Genomic DNA, 6,978 nt, shown 5'->3' with positions numbered 1-6,978 from the left:
GAGCTCCAGGACAGCCAAGACCGTTATACAGAGAAACCCTGTCTCAAAAAAGGGATAAAAACAAAAGTAATGCCAGTTTGTGGTGGTGGCACACGCCTTTAATCTCAGCACTCAGAAGGCAGAGGCAGGTGGGTCTATGAGGCCAACCTGGTCTTACAGAGAGAGTTCCAGGACAGCCAGGGCCACACAGAGAAACCCTGTCTGGAAACTAAAACCAACCAAACAAAATGAAGGCAACAAAGCCGGGCGGTGGTGGCGCACGCCTTTAATCTCAGCACTCAGGAGGCAGAGGCAGGCGGATCTCTGGGAGTTCGAGGCCAGCCTGGTCTACAAGAGCTAGTTCCAGGACAGGCACCAAAGCTACAGAGAAACCCTGTCTCGAAAAACCAAAAAAAAAAAAAAAAAAAACCAAAAACAAAAAAACAAAATGAAGGCAACAAACTTAGAACTTATATATGTGAGATCTGCTAAGGTTCTAAATGTAGGGACCACATCCCAGAGGAGTTGACCACATCCCAGAGGAGTTGACACCCCCTCTGAGTTGTCCAGTGGGAAGGTATTCCAGGATTACCTACATTACTCTAGGGTACAGCAGATTGTGTAAACTCTTATTTTAGGGAGGCAGCATGATATTTTTTTTAAATATTTATTTATTTATTATGTATACAATATTCTGTCTGTATGTCTGCAGGCCAGAAGAGGGCACCAGATGTCATTACAGATGGTTGTGAGCCACCATGTGGTTGCCGGGAATAGAACTCAGGACCTTTGGAAGAGCAGGCAATGCTCTTAACCACTGAGCCATCTCTCCAGCCCTAGCATGATATTTTTTACTTTTAAATTTTATTTTAGTGTGTGTGTGCCAGAAACAAAGACCTGTATTTTGAGATCTGCATTTTGTTTACAGCCATCTTAAGCTCACAAATTAAGAAAAATATTTACCTCTATCCCCTCTGCAGGGTCTAGGAAACCAACCTGGAGTCTTATTTCCTAGCAGAGACCTTAAGAAACCAGGCTCCGGAACTCATTAGCATTTTCCTTTGTTAGTCAATAATCACAGGCTCTCAGTATTTACTTATCAGCTGGGGGATATCTCCGGACCTGAACTCCAGCAGACCTGAGCTTCCTGACACCCTTCCCTTCCCCTTGACACCTCCCCCCCTCCACTTTGCCCGTTTGCTGTATAACAGCTTCTGAGGAAATAATAAACTGGACGGCTTGATCAGAAATTCTGTCTTGCTGTCATTTCTCATGTCTCTTGTCTCCTTTCATTCCTCTCTACTAGGTTTATCAGGGACCCTGGTTCGTATCCCGTGGGTCGGGATGTGTGTGTGTGTGTGTGTGTGTGTGTGTGTGTGTGTGAGAGAGGGGGGGGGTGAGGGGGAGGGTGAGGGGAGGGGGAGAGGGAAAGGGAGAGAAAATGCATATGTAAATTACAGGTTGACATCAGTTCCTCAATTGTTTCTCCGCCTTAGTTCTCTGAGACAGGGTCTCTTACTGAACCTGGAGCTCCCTGATTGAACAGACTAATTGGCTAGCAAGACTCAGGCATCCTTCTGTCTCTGTCATGTTATACATAATGTGATCTTAATATAAAAATAGATGCACACAGTGTTATTCTTAAAATAATGCGGGGTTCACGGAGCAGCAGCAAGCTCCGGCAGGTCCCCAGTGGTGCCAGGCACCGACTCCAGAGTCCGGCACCCGAGGGGTGGCAAAGTTCCCATCAGCGGGAAGCCACATGGCAGAATTCCCAATGCGCAGCGGTTGTGAGCAGACCCATGGACACAGAAAGTAGCCATAAAAGCATTTATTGAGGGAGAGAGGGAGAGAGGGATAGAGAGAGAGAAGAGATAAAAGAAGAGAAAAGAGTAAAAGGAGAGAGAGACAGAGAGAACACATATGCGCCAAGGAAGCAGAAAAGGAAGGGGCAAGATGGCGGCAGGCAGGTCAGAGGTAATGGGAGTGGGCGTGGCTTGTCCCTTAAAACGATGGGAAAGCACAACGTTCCCAGGTCTTCCTTATAATAAAAAGCAGGAGACCAGGCACCACAGCCCAAAGGAACTGGGGCAGCAAACTCTCAAGACTGCTTCCGGCTGATTGTGGGCATCGTCTTGGGGGGGGGTGGCGAGAAAAGGCTGGGTGCTGGTCACATCCTGTCATAGCTGGTCTCTTTGTTTTGGCAGAACAAAAAACAAATTAAGGAAAAAAAATTTTAGGACCAGGGAATTGAGGGGGTATCTGACCTGTTTAAGATGGATTTCTTAATTCGGCTCCCTGGAACTCACGAGAACTTCTTGGGTTTGTGAAAACATTAGTTTTAGACATATAATGACTGTGCCATAAGAGATAAATTTGATTTGAAATTTGTTTGGTGAGGTCACCTTGCAAAACCTCAACCTGGCGAAACCTCTCAGCTGTCAAACTGTCAGAGATCTTTGAGAAGGATAAGATTTTACTTGAGTTACTGATTAAAAAATGACAGAGAACTTACTTGGTTGGCACCAAGAGCTACTCTTTTTGGATCCCCCATGGTTGTTGAAGGTTGCACTTGACCTTTGCTGTTTAGTGCAGGCTCCGGAAGACCCCGTGGGCTAAGAAATCTGTAGGAAGACAGGCCTACCTTGACCTGAGCAGCTAGGCTGTCTATTCCAGCGATTCCGTTCACGTCTGGAGGTTTGGACGAAAGGCAGTTTTGCCCAGTGGTCAGGGGTTTGCAGTCGAAGCAAAATGCAGAAGGACATTGTTCTGTACGTGTCTGTCTTCTGTCTTCTTTGGAGGGAGCAGAGAGCTGCTGCTAGGAGCCAACCTGTCTCTTTTTTGTTGTTGTTGTGAAAAGTTTTTTAATAATTAAATATTTAAATATCATATTCCCCAGATCTCTGAGCAGCTGAGGGCAAAAAACTTTGTAATATAAGGTTAGTGGTGGGACTGACAATGGTTTTGAAGTCTGAAATGAAAGCTGGGAGTAAAATCGGGAGAGTGTGGTCACGTGACCTGTACCTCAGCCAAGATGGCGGAAAAAGTCACCTGACCCATGTGGTCCTCAGCCAAGATGGCGACCACCACGTGTAGTCTGCTCTGTTGGAGAGCTGCCATGCCATAACAAAAGCCGCAGAGGGGAAGGGCAAAAGGCTGGAACCCAAAATGGCCATCTATAGTTTTAATGGGGCCATTTATTTGGACAGAGACTGATAAGTGTAAGGCATTAAAGCATGAGGCCGGAGTGATAGGTCTGGATGGCTTGGCTCCCATGGTCAAGGCCGTGAAAACACCTGCAAAAACCATGGCACCTCAAGCCTACAACGAGAATGGCTCCCCGTTAAGGCGAGATGCAGATGGCACGAACACCCAGGCCCTGTGAACTCACGTCTGAGTTTTTTTTTTCTTACTTAGTTTTTATTCATAATCATCAACTTAACTCTGCAATCCAGCTAGACTTGAAGGGGAATGAGGAGAATATGGAACCCAAAGAACTTCAGTGAGAGCAGAGATTACAGGGTACTGCGAGCAGATGGGGCTGGGGTGCTCTCCTGAGCTACAGAAGGAATGGTCTGGTGGGTAAGAAGCCCGCAAGTCAAAAGAATTAGAGTTGTCCACAGTCGGAAATGGTGATCTTCTTGCTGGTCTTGCCATTCCTGGACCCAAAACACTCCATGGCTTCCACAATGTTCATGCCTTCTTTCACTTTCCAAAGACCACATGTTTGCCATCCAGCCACTCAGTCTTGGTGGTGCAGATAAAAAACTGGGAACCGTTTGTGTTTGGTCCAGCATTTGCCATGGACAAGATGCCAGGACCTGTATGCTTCAGGATGAAGTTCTCATCCTCAAATTTTTCTCCGTAGATGGATCTGCCGCCAGTGCCATTATGGCGTGTGAAGTCACCACCCTGGCACATGAATCTTGGAATAATCCTGTGAAAGGAAGAACCCTTATATCCAAATCCTTTCTCCCCAGTGCTCAAAGCATGAAAGTTTTCTGTTGTCTTTGGAACTTTGTCTGCAAACAGCTCGAAGGAGACGCGGCCCAAGGGCTCGCCATCGGCCGCGATGTCGAAGAACATGGTGGGGTTGACCATGGCTGCAGCAAGAGGTGAGAGGGGACAGCGGTGTCTGCAAAGCGGCCTCGCGTCCGAGTTTACAGGGGGGTGCTATAACCTGGCTGAAGGGATTCAGCCAAGGTCAGGCTGCACCGTAGCGGCGTGCTGCACCATAGCGGCAGTTACGACGAAAAGAAGGAAGAAAGGAATGAAAAGAGAAAAAGAGGGAGAACTGGAGACCCCGGGCCTCCAGGCGCGGGTGAGCTGAGGGGCTGGCTAAGGCCATGCCATCCCAGGCACAGGCTTAGCACAGGAGACAAGCCGAATTGAATGCCAGCGAAGGGAACAACCGAGGCCCTGAAGGCCCACGGTTGGAGGTTCCCCCCATCCCTAGAAACTGCGAAGGGTTGCCAGGAGCTCAACGGTCAATCCCTTGGGTTAAAAGAGATGGTTAAGGTGGCCGAGATGGGGGCACTCACGATTAGTTGATTTGTTGTTTGGAGGAGCTGTGTCCAGGCAGATGGAACACGTGGGTCGTTGTAGAAAAGGTCCTCGGGTCCTGATTCTGCCCCGGGAGGGAGCTCGGAGTCCCGGATGGTGCCTAAAGCCGGAACTCCGGCCCCAGGTGGAAGTCCGGGGCAGGCGAATCATTCGAGTTGCCGCACCATTTGTTATTCTTAAAATAATGCGGGGGCTCCCCCGCCCAGCAGGCTCATGGAGCAGCAGCAAGCTCCAGCAGGTCCCCAGCGGTGCCGGGTGCGGGCTCCAGAGTCGGGCACCCGAGCGGTGGCCACGTGGCAGAATTCCCAATGTGTGGTGGTTGTGAGCAGACCCATAGACACAGAAAGTAGCCATAAAAGCGTTTATTGAGGGAGAGAGGGAGAGAGAGAGAAGAGATAAAAGAAGAGAAAACAGATAAAAGGAAAGAGAGACAGAACACATGCGCATGCCAAGGAAGCAGAAAAGGAAGGGGCAAGATGGCGGCGGTCAGGTTAGAGGTAATGGGAGTGGGCATGGCTTGTCCCTTAAAGCGACAGGAAAGCACAACACACAGTGAAGCAAGAAACAGAGGACAAAAATCAAACCAAACCAAAACAAAAAACAAACAAACAAAATAATGAGAAGCAGACCAGCTTCCCTCTATTCTCAGTGAAATGTTAGAAAACAGCCACGGGAGGCCGGTCTTGTTGGCACACAACTCTGATGCCAGCACTGGGGAGACTGAAGCAGAAGGTTTGAGTTCACACAACTCTGATGCTCACCCTGGGGAGACGGAAGCAGGTTTGAGTTCACCCTGAGTGACAGAAAGAGATTGTCTTATGTATATATTTCATATTTCCACCTAATATAAAAGTATTAAAGGGAAAATTATGAGAAACTACCTTACAAAAAGTTGAAGGCCAAGCTGCACTTGGGCAGGCAAGTCGCTGTAGTCAGGACAGTCCTTACAGACTGAGAACTGTAGAACAGCTGAAAAAGGGAACCGGGCATGAAAAAGCAGTTCACAAGGAAGCAAATTCCAGCAGCAAATAAACACACAACAGACTCACAACCTCACTAGTGGCCAGGGAATGCCAAACAAAACGCCAGAGAGGTGTGTGGGGTGTCCATCAGGCAGAGGGACATGGCTCAGCAGTGGGGGCTATGGAGAGCCACAGCTTATATTGTTGGCAGAAATGCTGGGAAGTGTTTGGATACAGGCCAGCATGGCAGCATGTGTATGTAATATTAGCAATAGGAAGCTTGGAAGGAGGATTGAGAGTTTAAGGCTAGGCTGGGCTATACAGAGAGACCCTGTCTCAAAAAATACAACAAAAGATACAAACAACAACAAGAAGAAACTCCCATTTGAAAAAAATGCGGTTAAGAGTACAGAAGTAAGTACAGACAGACCAGAAGCAAAGGCTGGAGCAGGCATTTTGGGAACGGCTGACGAAAGGTGTCAGGAGCCAATTTCCTCCTAGGATTATTGCAGGAACCATCACCCTGGGGAGTCTGCAGAGAACCCCACACCCCTAATTGTGTTAGGAATCATTCTATTGACAGAGCCTACCCCACACCCAAATTGGCTGTTAATGAGAGCTATCTGTTAGCAGAACCCACCCCACATTCCAAACTATCTAGAGAACTAGGTGTGTCATCTCCTAGTTGTGACTTCCTGGCCTACAGTGACCTGACCGAAGGTAACCTCCTGGCTACGTGACCAAAGTGAACCACGTGACCAATGTGAACCACGCGGCAAGAGCACAGGCCCCTGTGCCCACCCCCAACTGCTTACCATATATAAGCTGTACCCCATCTCTAATAAACGGAGGCTCTGACAAACTTAGCATGGCCTCCTTCCTCTCTCTCAGCTCATATCTTACAGATAGTGCCTCTCCGGGACCCTGGAATAACTGACTGCAGGGTGGGTTACAACCCCTAGACTGAGTAGCCCACCCAAAGGCAATCAACAGAAAGGTTTTTGGCAAGCTTTCAGATAACCTATACAGCATCTGTTGGGAAAACACAGGGAAAAAAACCGCAATCGATAAAAACAAGAGAAAACCCAAATAAGAAGCAGAGGGTTCCTCAGAGGGTCTGGAGAGAAGAGGCTCCACAGGGAGCATTCGGAGAGAGCCGCCCAGAACCACAGGTGTGGGGGCAGGCGGTGGCTTGGCTCACTGCACAGCAGGAGCCTAAGCAGAGAAATTTCTCAAGATGAAATTTGCAAACCACCTAATCTAACTGAACTGTCAAGAAATGATTTAAATAACTGGCAGGGAGTTTCAGGATGAACTAGAAGTAAGCACGTTACTTACTATTTGAAGGGAATTAAAACACCATCAAATAAAAGTATCTCAAGACAGAATTGCTGCCCGGGTCTACTCTAAGGGTTGTCCTATGGTAATTAAAAGCTTACCAGTTAGCTCTTTTTAATGGTGTCCAGCATTTTCT

The 6,978-nt window shown here is 48.0% G+C and overlaps 1 pseudogene; it reads right to left on the bottom strand.

Annotated features, from left to right (window-relative positions):
* Positions 1–3,397: 3,397 nt before the first annotated feature.
* On the bottom strand, positions 3,398–4,095 carry LOC142850965 (peptidyl-prolyl cis-trans isomerase A pseudogene; annotated as a pseudogene).
* Between the last annotated feature and the right edge of the window lie 2,883 nt (positions 4,096–6,978).

The sequence above is a fragment of the Microtus pennsylvanicus genome, chromosome 5, assembly GCF_037038515.1.
Source record: "Microtus pennsylvanicus isolate mMicPen1 chromosome 5, mMicPen1.hap1, whole genome shotgun sequence".
In the NCBI taxonomy this organism is placed as follows: domain Eukaryota; kingdom Metazoa; phylum Chordata; class Mammalia; order Rodentia; family Cricetidae; genus Microtus; species Microtus pennsylvanicus.
The sequence above is the reverse complement of the archived record's forward strand: the minus strand, read 5'-3'. Positions and strand labels throughout refer to the sequence as shown.